This window comes from Vulpes vulpes, chromosome X (assembly GCF_048418805.1).
Source record: "Vulpes vulpes isolate BD-2025 chromosome X, VulVul3, whole genome shotgun sequence".
NCBI classification, from domain to species: Eukaryota; Metazoa; Chordata; class Mammalia; order Carnivora; family Canidae; genus Vulpes; species Vulpes vulpes.
In genome coordinates this window covers 42,308,533-42,322,621 of record NC_132796.1, presented here as the reverse complement: position 1 = coordinate 42,322,621, position 14,089 = coordinate 42,308,533, and positions in this window count along the sequence as shown.

The window sequence follows — 14,089 nt, the reverse complement described above, 5'->3', positions numbered from 1 at the left end:
GAGGCAGAGACACAGGCAGAGGGAGAAGCAGGCTCCATGCACCGGGAGCCCCACGTGGGACTCGATCCCGGGTCTCCAGGATCGCGCCCTGGGCCAAAGGCAGGCGCCAAACCGCTGCGCCACCCAGGGATCCCACTAGGCACTCTTTAGGTGTTTGTTGAATGAGTAACTCCTTTGACTCAGCAATTCTACTTGTAAGATTGTGTGCTAAAGAAACACGCAAATGCACAAGGTTGGTATGAATAAACTACTGGGAGGAAAAAAAACTCTAAATGGCCATTTATAGCAAATTATTTGCGGAGTAAATAAAATTAATGACTGGGGTTCATGTTACACCAGACCTGGACATGATGCAATATGCATAGGACCCGTAGTCAAGCCTCCTTGGGGCCACCTTCATAGGACCCTGGGTGCATTCCTGATATTCAGCTGGCCTTTGCATGGCACGGAACTGGGTTCCATGCCAGTTTGAGAAGGGACCCTTGGAAGCCACAGGGAAATCTTGAAGCTGGGGTCACATTAACAGGAGTTCCATCCAGAATGGAGGAGGGGACAGGTTTCCTCCTAAAGGATGAGGACCTACCATAGGACCACACTTTACGAAAGATGTAAAGAAATAAGTACAATAATTTTGGAGGGTAGTGCTATTATCAGCTTCGCTTTACATGTGAGGAGGCCATTATGTCTTCTTCCCATTTCGCTTCTTGAATTTCCATGGGCTGTATTTGTAATCCAATGCTTTGGGGTTTTTTCACTAGCAAGCATTTATTTTTATTTTTTTAATATTTTATTTATTTATTTATTCATGAGAGAAAGAGAGAGAGAGAGAGAGAGAGAGAGAGGCAGAGACACAGGCAGAGGGCAAAGCAGGCTCCATGCAGGGGGCCTGAGGTGGGACTCCATCCCAGGTCTCCAGGATCAAGCCCTGGGCTGAAGGTGGCGCTAAACCACTGCCCCCCCCCCCCCCCCGGGCTGCCCCCAGCAAGCATTTATTGAGCATTTATTATATGTCAGGACTTGATCTAAATTCTTTATAAATATTAACTCATGTAATACTCCTTACAACAACCTAATGAGATAGATAGTGTTTTCTCTGTTTTACAAATGAGGTCCCTGAGAAACAGAGAGGTTTAGCAACCTGCCAGAGGTCACGCAGCTGGGAAATCATGGAGCCCGGGATTCAATCTACAGCCATCTGGATCCAGAGTTCCATTCTCATAACCACATATTGTGGTGCCTTTCCAGTTCTTTTTTGTTGTGCTTGTACGGATGTGTCAGCCTCCTGCACTAGACTGTGTGACATCTGAGGGTTTGCATGATGCCTTTGGGACTGCCAGATTTCCAGCAGTCAGGATGCACCTGATATTGTGTGGGCATCCCTGAGCAGATGCTCAATTGGTGGCTAACCCCTTCCTGCTTCCATCATGAAGCAGGCATCCAGAGTGCCCTCAGTGTGGGCACCATGGGGAGAGAGCCTCTGTGTACCTGACCCCATTCAGACTAATACAGTCCTCTCAAATTTTCTATAAGTTTCAAATCACTTTTGTTCTTTTTTTGAATATGGAAAATACCATATTTTATCAAGTCTAAAATGCCCTTTTTCACATTTCAGGGTACCAAAAATCAGGGCTGCATCTTACAGTAACTGAGATGAGAAGGCATTGGGTCATAGTTTAATGAGCAGCACCTTTTCTTTCTTAAGAGTTACCTGAAATAATAGTGTGACAAACAATCTATAGCATCTGAGATTCGATGAGATATGATAAACAACACACACACACACACACACACACACACACACACACACACACACCTTGAAGGGGCACTTGGCTGGCTCAGTCGGTACAGCATGTGACTCTCAATCTCAGGGTTGTGAGTTCAAGCCCCATGTTAGGCATGGAGCCTACTTAAAAAAAATTATGGGGCGCCTGGGTGGCTCATTCAGTTAAGCGTCTGCCTTCAGCTCAGGTTATGATCCCAGGGTCCTGGGATAGATCAAACCCCATGTCCAGCTTCCTGCTCAGTGGGGAATCTGCTTCTCCCTTCCCCTCTGCCCCTACCCCCCCCCCACCGCCCCATTCTCTTTCACTCTCAGATAAATAAGTAAAATCTTTTTAAAAATTATGAAAACTTTAAATGTATACTTTAAAAAATAACTTTGTTTTAGGTAATCCTAGACCTATTTGATTGGCAGTATCCTAAGCACGTCTTTTTCCCCCAGCTTTACTGAGATATATTTGGCATATAATATCATAGAAGTTTAAGTTGTCTCCAACATAACAATTTGATATATGTATATATTGCTAAATGATCACCATAATACATTTTGTTAACATCACCTAGTAACAATTTTTTTCTTGTGATGAGATGAGAACTTTTAAGATCTCATCTATTAACAACTTTCAAATACACAGTACAGTAGTGTTAACTAGTATGTACATTATGCTATACATTAGATCCCCCCAGAACATATTTATCCTATAACTGGAAATCTGTACTTTTGACCCCTTCACCCATTCCTCAGCCCCTCACCTCTGGCAACCACCAGTTTGTTCTCTGTTTCTATGAATTTGCTCTTTTTTTTTTTAAGAATCCACATATAAATGGGCACCTGGGTGCCTCGGTGGTTGAGCATCTGCCTTCAGCTCAGGTCATGATCCTGGGGTCCTGGGATCAAGTCCTGCATCAGGCTCCCCATGCGGAGCCTGCTTCTACCTCTGCCTATGTCTCTGCCTCTCTCTGTGCCTCTTATGAATAAATAAATAAAATCTTAAAAAAAAAAACAAGAATCCACATAATAAGTGAGATCATATAGTATTGGTCTTTCTCTTTCAGACTTATTTCAATTACCATAAAGTCCTCAGGGGCCACCCACGTTGTTGCAATTGGCAGGGTTTCCCTCTTTTTATGGCTGATCCCAAGTACTTCTTAGGTGCCATCTCACTCAATCTTCACTAGGCCCCTTGGAAAAAAAAACTCTGTCACCCCTGTTACCAATGAGGACACTCAGTCCCAGACAAAGCAGGTAGTAGACTTGGGGTGTCCAGCTACCTTGGGGCACAGCTGGCCAGAGGCTAACATAAGAACAGCCACTGGGGCACTCCTATGATCATGCTGCCCCAGGGCCTCCCAGGGTCCCTTCTCCGTGCTCACAGACCCAGCCCTGCACAGTGTCATCCCACATTCTGATGGGACACTCACCACAGCTCCTTCTCTCAGAAAACCTTCAGTTTACCTCAGTCCTGGGGAATTGCTCTGGACTCCCAGTCTGGGGCTGGAGTTTCACCTGTATCGTGGAGAATATTCAGTTCCTCCCTAACAGGGACATTATGACAGACCCCTGTGTGGTGGCAAGAAAAAGCTTTAATTTATACACCAGACCTGGTGCACTTGCAGGAAGCAGGAAAAGCCTGCTCTGAGGCAGGGTTGAGGTGCTGGTTGACAGAGTGAAAATGGGAGAGACGTAGTGTACCCAAGGCCCTGTGACTATGGCTGGGGGAGTGGGCTAAAGAGACTCATAGGGGAGAAGGGGACACCTGGTGGCTGACATGTGGTGATCTGGGAACATATATGGTAAGCGGTCCAGAAGTCCTGGTCCAGAATCTCCACTATGCACACTGTACTGCTCATGCCCCACCCCAGATGTCCACAGGAAACCATCACACTCCCTGGCTGTCTCCTACTTACCCTCAACAACTGAGACCACTTTAACGGGGGTGGGGTAGACAAGGCTGTGGACATTTCTACACTAGCTGTGGAGCTTTGTGTGAGGCATCTCCCATGTGTGTCGAAGGGTCATAATCTCCTAAATAATGTGGATACATAAGCCCTGAGTTATATAGATTAAACCACGAATATAAGACATCACACATTCTGTGTGTATGTCTGTGGGTATCTGTGTGTGTGTGTGTGTGTGTATGTGTGTGTATGAGCAACACCCACATGAATGGGAAAGGGATGAAAAAGGAGGGAGAGAAGGAAGGGAAAGAAAGAGAGAGAGAGTCAGAGACACAAAAAGAGAAGTGGAGTCAAATCGCTTCTCTGTTGGTTCAGTCATCATAGTGGTTTGGCCACTAACAGAGCCTAAAATCCATTCTAACAGTTATAGGTTCATAAAGAACCCACTTTAAGGAAGCTTCCCCTGACTCTCCAGGAGTCATGGTCGTAACTTGATACAGTGATTTAAACACATGGATAATGGAGAAATCCTGGTTTATAACCCTGACTCTTCCACTACTTCCCATCTGCATGACATTGGGAAAATCATATAACCTATGTAGGTCTCAGAGTTTCACTTGTAAGATGAGGGTTGTGGCACCTATAATCCGTGCAGAGTGGTGCATGGCAAGCCTAGGGTAAATGGTAACTATTATCATCAACATTGTCAGTATTGTTATTATTCCCAGTGGTCATCGACTGTTGTACTTTCCTCCTTTGTGAGATGGACCTTGCTGCTCTGAGATAGACCAAATCTGTTCACCTTTGTGGACCAACGTGGGGACAATAGCAGTCATCAAAGGGTTTAGAGGAGGGAAAGGAGGTATGGTACACAGATTAATGACACCACCCCCCCATCCCCCACCGCGCCAGAGATGCTCATATCCTAATCCCCAGAACCTGTGAATATGTCACCTTCCATGGCCAAAGGCACTTGCAGGTGTGATTAAATTAAGCAACCAAATGGAGAAATTATCCTGGATTATCTGGGTGTCCCCAGTGCAATCCCAAGAACCTTGATAAGCGAAAGGAGGAAACAAGAGATTCTGTCTCCATATGACCATAATCTGGGTCACAACAAAATTTTAACAAATTTAAAAGAACAAATAATGCACTGTATGTTCTCTGGCCATAATGGAGCTAAACTAGAAATCAGTGACAGAAAAATACATAGCATATTCCCCAAATGTTTGAAAAGTAAAGATGCATATATATAACCTATGGGTGCATCAAAGAGTAAGTCACCAAGCAAATTAGAAAATATTTTTGGGGTGTCTGGGTGGCTCAGTCAGTTAAGTGTCTGCCTTCGGTTTAGGTCATGATACCAGGGTCCCTCTCCCTCTGCCCCTTGCCCCATGCTCTCTCTCTCTCTCTCTCTATCTCTCAAATAAATAAATAACATCTTTTTTAAACGGTAAGATTCTATCTATCTATCTATCATCTATCTATCTATCTATCTATCTATCTATCTATCTATCTATCATGTATCTATCTTTGAGAGACAGAGAAAGCAGAGACCACAAGCAGGAAGGGGTAGGGAGGGGCAAAGGGAAAGGGGAGCAGACTCCTTGCTTAGCAGGAAGCTCCATGAGGGGATCGATCTTAGGACCCCAAGATCATGGCCTGAGCCAAAGGCAGCCACTTAGCCAACTGAGCCACCCAGGCACCCCTCCCAAAATAAAATATTTTTAATTAAATGAAACTGATAACATAACAGAATTTGCGCTATGCAGTTAAAGCAGTGCTTAGAGGAAAACTTGGGGCGTTGAATGCTTACATTCAAAAAGGAAAGTTGTAGGGATCCCTGGGTGGCACAGCAGTTTAGCACCTGCCTTTGGCCCAGGGCGCGATCCTGGAGACCTGGGATCAAATCCCACGTCGGGCTCCCAGTGATTGGAGCCTGCTTCTCCCTCTGCCTGTGTCTCTGCCTCTCTCTCTCTCTCTCTCTCTGTGTGTGTGTGTGTGACTATCATAAATTTTTTAAAAAATTAAAAAAAAAACAAACAAAAAGGAAAGTTGTAGTAGAGGAAAAAGTTTTCTTTGACCCTCTTAGGGACCCTAGATGGATCTGGAAATTAATCTGACAAAGACAGATTAGTAGGACAAAAGCATACAAATGTATTTAATATAGGTTTTACATGACATGGAAGACTTCATAAGGAAATGAAGACCCAAGAAACACCTGAGTTTTTTGTGCTAGGTTTGAAGAGTAGACAGCCATGGAGGAATACGGTAGGTCAAGGAATATGGGTAAGTGTAGGAAACTGGGGGAAATTTAACAAGGCCTGTTCTTTCAGATTCTTCTCAGGATCCCTTTGTCTTCAAAGATAAGGATTCTGGGCAACCCCGGTGGCGCAGCGGTTTAGCGCTGCCTGCAGCCCAGGGCATGATCCTGGAGACCCTGAATTGAGTCCCACGTCAGGCTCCTGCATGGAGCCTGCTTCTCCCTCTGCCTGTGTCTCTGCCTCTCTCTCTATGTATCTCTCTGAATAAATAAATAAAATCTTTAAAAAAAAGATAAGGATTCTCCTTTCCTCTAGGTATAGGGAGGGCACCTCTCACATGAGAGTCTTATGACCTGTTTCAAGGGGGGAAAGGTCAGAATACTTCCTGCTTCTGCTGTTTTCTCAAACACCTTCACCTTAAAATATTCAGTGTGCCAAGGTGCCATATTTTGGAGTAGCATGTCCTGAGCCCCATCAAGGCCTCCTATTAATGATCTAAGCTTCTACGTTATGAAATCAGAGAAAGGCAGACTAACCTAAAGCAAGCTGAGGGAAGGAAATAGTAAAAATAAGAAATTAAATCAAGAAAAATAAAAAACAGGGGATCCCTGGGTGGCTCAGTGGTTTGGCGCCTGCCTTTGGCCCAGGGCATGATCCTGGAGTCCTGGGATCGAGTCCCACATCAGGCTCCCTGCATGGAGCCTGCTTCTCCTCTCTCTCTCTCTCTCTCTCTCTCTCTCTCTCTCTCTCTAATAAATAAATAAAATCTTAAGAAAAAGAAAAAACAGAATAACAATAGAAAAAAATCAGTGAAACCAAAAGCTAGTTCCTTGGAAAGATCAATAAAGTTGACAAAACTCTAGCCAGACTGACCAAAGATACAAACAAGCAAAACACAAAGAGAAGACAAATTGCCAATATCACAAAGGAAAGAGACATAGAGGGGGAAATAGGGGAGTTCGTGTTTGATGGGTATAGGGTTTTGGTTTTACAAACTAAAGAGAGTTCTGGAAATAGACAGTGATGGTTCACCACAATATAAATGTACTCAATGCCCCAGAACTGTATGCCTAAAAATCACTAAAGTGGTAAAATTTATGCTATATATATTATGCCACAATTTTAAAATAAATAAGCTAATTTAAGAAACTAAGCAGTGGGGCACCTGGATGGCTCAATGGGTTAGGCATCTGCCTTCAGCTCAATTCATGATCCCAGAGTCCTGGGATCGAGCCCCACATTGAGCCCCACATCAGGCTCCCTGCTCAGAGGGGAGTCTGCTTCTCTCTCTGCCTCTGTCCCTCCCCCTCCCCCTGCTCCTGCTCTCTATCCCTCACTCACACTCAAATAAATAAATAATATCTGAAAAATTAAAAAATTAAAACTAACTGGTGGCCTGTTTCAGTGAAAGAGGAGGCCCTTTACACACAACTGCTGCAAATATTCATCCTGCCTGTCCTGGAATTGCAGGTGCCCATGACCCTAACAGGCCTGAGCCAAGCAACCTGGAGGGGAATTCATCATCTTTTTGGAATTCATCACAGGCTTCTCAGTCTCTTGATGCTCAGCAGACACATCTAGTAGTCTCTGGTCCTCCGGAGGTCTTTGTCCCTGTGACACAGAGCAATTTGTGCAATTACTTACCTTGCCTGAGACTATGATCCCAGCAGCCTAGGTAAATATCTCTTCTACAAGGTGCCAAGGTGGAGAGTTGACCAATCTTCATTATGACTTCTGACCCAGGCACACAGCTCCTGGTAAAAGGCTGTGATCGGGATCCCTGGGTGGCGCAGCGGTTCGGCACCTGCCTTTGGCCCAGGGCGCGATCCTGGAGACCCGGGATCGAATCCCACATCGGGCTCCCGGTGCATGGAGCCTGCTTCTCCCTCTGCCTATGTCTCTGCCTCTCTCTCTCTCTCTCTCTGTGACTATCATAAATAAATAATAATTTAAAAAAAAAAGGCTGTGATCCAAAACCTGAGCAATAAAAAAAAAAAAAAAAAAAAAAAAGATTTCCCACCTTTAATGGATAGACTGCTGTCTAAACAGACCAGATATCAGGGATTAATCTTACTCTAAGAAAAAAATCTCCCCACCTGTCTCCTTGCCCACACTTTCCGTTTTCCCTTTGAGTGCCTCCTCCCCCAAATTTCTGAATCAAAAGAGTCATCGGGAGACTCGGGGGGAAACAGATTAGATATCATCCAGTTTTTCCTGTCTTTCAGCTTGCCCCATGTTTAGCTTAGCTCACCTTGAAGAAAATGCTCCTGTACTACCACCTAAGAATTCCTGATCCCCATGAGTCATCTTTTTTCCTTTTCAAAAACATTTAGGTTATTGTCAAGGCTTGGGAATGCCAGGGCTTGTAAAGCTATGGGCAACATACAATGCCAGTGTTCTGCAAACCCTTTCACTGGGAAAGGAAAGGTGAGTTTCCAGTATTTTGTAGGAAGTTCCCATAATATTGGTATCAGAACCCAACAAGAGGAACTGAATCAGGTAAGCTTATGTTTATATTTTAAACATTCACTAATTTTTAAAAAGTAGAAAAGTAGATTCTTTTTGCTTTTTTACCTTTTAAACATTGTTATTGAAGTGAAGAAAAGTAGATTTTTAAGTATCTCTTGGAAATCCAGTAGCTAATTAAGAGCATTCAATATGGAAGACAAAAAAAAAAAAAAAAAAAAAGAGTTGAGCAAATCTTCCATAAAGTTTGCACAGATAAAAGGTCTGAAACAATAAAAAGTAAAGTCATAGGGGCATCTGGCTGGCTCAGTCAGTAGAGCATGTGACTCTTGATCTTGAGGTTGTAAGTCCAAGGCCCGTGTTAGGTAGAGAGATCTCCTAAAAAATAAAATCTTTACAAAAAATTAAAAAATAAAGTCTTAGTAAAGATAATTTAGGATTAGCTTAAGAAAATTTCCAGGGGACACCTGGGTGGCTCAGCGGTTGAGCACCTGCCTTCGGCTCAGGGCATGATCCTGGGGTCCCCGGATCAAGTCCCACATCGGGCTCCCTACATGGAGCCTGCTTCTCTCTCTGCCTGTATCTCTGCCTCTGTGTGTGTGTGTGTGTCTCTCATGAATAAATAAATAAAATCTTTAAATATTTTTAAAAGATTAAGAAAATTTCCAGATACTGAGAACAGAGTAAAAAGCAGAGAAAATTATTTTAAAAAATAATGCAAAAATGATCCTTTAAAAATGAAGGGCATGGGTATCCAACACAAATGAATAAAAACATAGACAAAAGTATATTACTGTAAAACTTCAGAAAAGAAAGAAACCCTAAACAAAAATGATGTAGGAAACAAAGGCAGAAGAAAAATTATTAAACTTCCTTACTACCTACAGCCCTTTGACAAGTTCTTAAAACAGAGTGACATTCCTCTAGGGATTCAACTGCCTCAATGTTAATTCTTTGCTAGGAGCAAAAGGCAATCTTAGCCAGACCCTCCAGGATGCTATAAGTCTACTTAAACATATAAAAATTCCTTTAGAAATTTCCTTTATCTTTAAACCCCCCAAGATACGTGTTGGTAATCATCCCAAGCATATGGCCCACCCATATACATCTGAAGGGTCTCATGACTCAGGTTTTATTAGAGGGTAATAAATGACCTTTTCCCAACAATAGCTAGCCCCCTCAAGATCCTGGGAACCTTGCTTCTGAAATTCCTTAGAGATTTACACTATCCCTAACCCCCTTCCAACTTGAAAGTTTATAATGAGCCACTCCTCATGACCCCAGCACAGCTACCTCTGCCCATGAGTCCTGTCCCCGTGCTTTCATAAAATCACCTTTTTGCACCAAAGATGTCTCAATAATTCTTTCTTGGCCATTGGCTTCAATCCTGTCTTTTCCTACATCAAAAAAGATCACAAACAACCCAATAAAACATGTACAGAAAATTTGAACAGTCAAGAATATGCATGGATGCAAATTAACACATGAAAATATATTCAACATGTTGAGCAAATCAAAATTCCGAAAAGATCCCACTACACACCTTTTAGAATGGCTAAAATTACAAAGATTGACCACCCCAAGTGTTCATAAGGATGTGGAACAAGTAGAACCCTCAAGCACTGCCAGTGGGAATGCAAAATTGCCCACTTTGAAAACTATTTGGGCAGTTTGGCGCTAATGCTGTAAAATAAAATGAAATAAACTCCAGATGAATTAAAGAAAAAAAAACTTATGGGACAAGAAGAGCCAGGAAAAGTATTGGTGGTGAGTGAGTTAAGACAGAAGACAATACTAAAAGCAAAGAGATGAGAAGTACACAGGGGTTCAAAGAGACTGGGGTTGAAAACTGACTGTACCTTGAATAAGACACTTATCTTTAATCACTTCATCTATAGAATGAGGATAATTGAGCAGTAAAATTTTTATAAATGAAAGAGGGCTAAGGAGCGCCTGGGTGGTTCAGTCGGTTAAGTATCTGACTCTTGGTTTCAGCTCAGGTCATGATCTCAGGGTTGTGGGATCGAGCCCCACATCAGGCTCTGTGCTCAGCATGGAGTCTGCTGGACATTATCTCCCTCTCCCTTCCCTCTGCTCTTCCCCTGCTTGCTTGCTCACTCTTTCTCTAAAATAAATAAAATCTTTTTTAAAAATGAAAGAGGAAAAAATAAAATTAAAACGAAAGAGGGATAATAAAAGATTGAAATGTGTTTATAGTAAAGCAGCACCTAGGGCATACACATGATCCCCTGGAAGAAGCCATTCCTGACCACTTGGGTTACAGGACTCTTTCTACTCTGTGTTCTGAGCACCCTCTGGCTTTCCCCTGCATGGCTGTCATCAAATTTGTTCTGTCATTATCTTGTGGATGGTTGGTCGAACTTATCCCATATGAATCATTCCTATGCCTCAGAGCCTGCCTATCCCTGAGTGAGGAGCCTGATTCCCAGCCAAGTGCTCAAAAGTTTTTTTTGGGTTTTGGTTTGAGTCATGATGATGACACATGCTTCTCACCTAATTAAGTATAGCCAATGATGTGGTTCAGAACACACTACCCCAAAATATGGCGCCTTGGCCTATTGAATATTTTAGCTGTAGGAATTTGAGAAACTGCAGGCAGGATTTTCTTGGCCTTTCCCTGAAACAGGTCATAAGAACCTCATGTAGAAGATGCCCTCTCTACACCCAGAGAAAAAGGGAATCCTTCTCTCCAAAGACACAAAAACACTAACTACTAGAAGGAATCTGAATCAACAGGCCCTGCTGTTTCCCCTGGCTCACTACACCCGGTTCATACCTATTCTTGTCCAATCACATTTTCCCATGACTTTCCACTCTTAATCAAACCTAGTATAAAAATGCTCAGGTTTAATTACCTCCTCGGGTCATGTAAAACTTACTAAATAAATTTGTATGTTTTTCTTCCAACAGTCTGTCTTTTGTCACTGCTACTTTATCAGATCAACCCTCATCCAGTGGCTGCATTGGCGAATTCACTAAAGACTTCCCATACACAAAAGGGTAAATGACCAGACCAGGCTCTCCATAAATATCTTTTGGATAAACAAAACAGTGGTCTTATTATCTTTGTTTTTTTTAAACACTTTATTTATTCATGAGAGATACAGGCAGAGGGAGAAGCAGGTTCCATGCAAGGGGCCTGATGTGGTACTTGATCCCAGGACCCCAGGATCACACCCTGAGCCGAAGGCAGACGCTTAACCGCTCTGAGCCACCCAGGCATCCTTGATTATCTTTTTAAGTGTGAGACCCATCTGCTTATTTGAGGGTTCAGTGTTGAAGTGAGATGTCACCCAGCCTATCATCAGGATCACATATACAAATCCAGTGACCAGCAGACATGGGAATCCTGTTGGCCACTTTCACTGCAACAGTGAGTCTCTGTTACCGGTTTTCCTCCTGCTTCCTGGCCGTTCCACGCTATTGTTTCCTGGGTCCCCCTTCCCTGTTTCCCCTTTGCACTTCAACTGCTTTTGTTTTTGTCTGGCCGACCAGTGTGATGCCCCCCAGAGCAAGCACCATATGTATCTATATGTTCTCTTATTCATCACAGCAATCATTGCAATTCCTATTTTAGAAATGAGAAAACAGACCTAAAGGATGTCCAAAGGATAGAAATGCCTTTGGCACCATCAGTGTGCACCAGAGCCAGGTCCAAAACCCATGCCTATTTCATGGCATAGCCCGTAAGGAGACAGAATAGGTAGGATCCAAGTTATCTTGCCTCAGCCAGTTCCCCTGGTTCCTTTTCTTCTACTGAGGCCCTAGGTTTTTCAGCCAACTTTACAACTGGGTGACCCCATCACATATTTTATAGCAAATTTGGATCCCCTACATTTAGTCTCTTTGAATTTGAATCTTGGATTTTCAGTCCTTTAGGATCAGGAAACATTTTTAAACTTCTTTAAGAGGGAGACTTAATTGTTTTATTACCTTGCCATTCCCTAAACAGTATAGATTCTAAGGTAGGGTATTGTTTTCAGAACTGTTTTAGGTTTCTTTTCAGAACTGTGTTACGAGGTGTGACGATACAAATGGGGCCTCAGAGATGTAACTTGCTATCATTTGTAGGGATGTAAGGTTGAAATCAGGCAGTGAAGGAGGATTCTGAGTGAGATCTATTAGGCAAATGGGAGATTTTGTTGGAAAGAGATTTGTGCCTGCTCTCTCCAATCCATGAATAGTTTTAAAGAACAGATATGTTTGCAGGATATGTAATAATTTACCATGAGGCTGTGGCATTAAGTTCTTTTCTCTGTCTCCCCATAAACAACTATCCCAAATGGCTTTAGTGCTCGTTACATTTTTCTGTAGCACAAGATAATTATGTTATTTTAAATGTTTCTTACTGATGATTTCATCCAGGACACCCCTTTAGGTCTGTTTGGCACACATTAGGAAACTCTTCAAGAAAAGAACAAAGCCTTTTAAGTCAAATTATGTGTGCATGTATAAAATATTTACATAAATAGAAGATTGTAACTACAGTTATCCATATACTCCATCAGTTCTTCCAAATCACCTTCAGAAGCTTTTACTCTGAGGAAAGATCAAGGGCTTTGAATTTAGAATCCCCAAATCTGCTTCTTACGAAAGTCAGAGATGGTCAATTTTGTGATAACTATGACTTACCTTCCTTGTAAGGATTTTATGACATCATAAATGTACAGAATCTAGTACAGAGAAGTGACAAACCGATAATACACACCCTATAAATGTGAGTTATTCTTGTTACTAAAGAACTCAGTAAATGGAGCTGTTGTTCTAACTGTACCAGCTCTGCGTTGGTCAGCCATTTACACACAGACCAAAATTATGCAGGCAAGTTAAAAGCCAAGAATTTTGGGACGCCTAGGTGGCTCAGTGGTTGAGCATCTGCTTTCGTCTCAGGGCGTGATCCCAGTCGGGGATTGAGTTCTGTATCAGGCTCCCTTCTCCCTCTACCTATGTCACTGCCTGTCATGAATAAATAAAGTCTTTTTTAAAAAGCCAAGAATTTTAACTTTTTGTATATAAATTAAGATCAGCATAAAAACATAAGCAGGTAGCTTTCAGAGTGAGAGCCATCATTACAGGTTTTCCTGCAAGGAATCTGGGCATGTTACAAAGTTTGAAGATATAGGAACCTGGAGCAGCCCCTTCAGTCACTGCCCTTTATGTAGTAGGGTCTGACCTTAAAATAGAGGAGCAAGAGCACCTGGGTGACTCAGCCCCCTAAGCATCTGACTTCAGTTCAGGTCATGATCTCAGGGTCCTGGGATCAAGCCTCACATCGGGTTCCCTGCTCAGCAAGAAGTCTGCTTCTTCCTCTGCCCATCACCCTACTTGTGCTCACTCCCTCTCCCTAATAAATAAAATTTTTTTAAAAATTGAGGAGCAATCCAGAAACAGCTGAACATAAGAAGACAAGCCCTAAATGACACAGCATTGGAGTTGCAGAAAATCGAAAAATACACTTTACATCCTGATGAATTTCATGAAGCTAGCATAGCCTTGATACCAAAGTCCAACAAAAAGTATGTAAAAATTTCAAAATAGTCTAGTATCACTCATGAAGACATACATAATAATCCTGAACAAATCATTAGAACATAGATCACTCATGATCAAGTTGCTTATCCTAGGAATGCAAAGTTGGCTTAAACACAGAAACTTGCCAA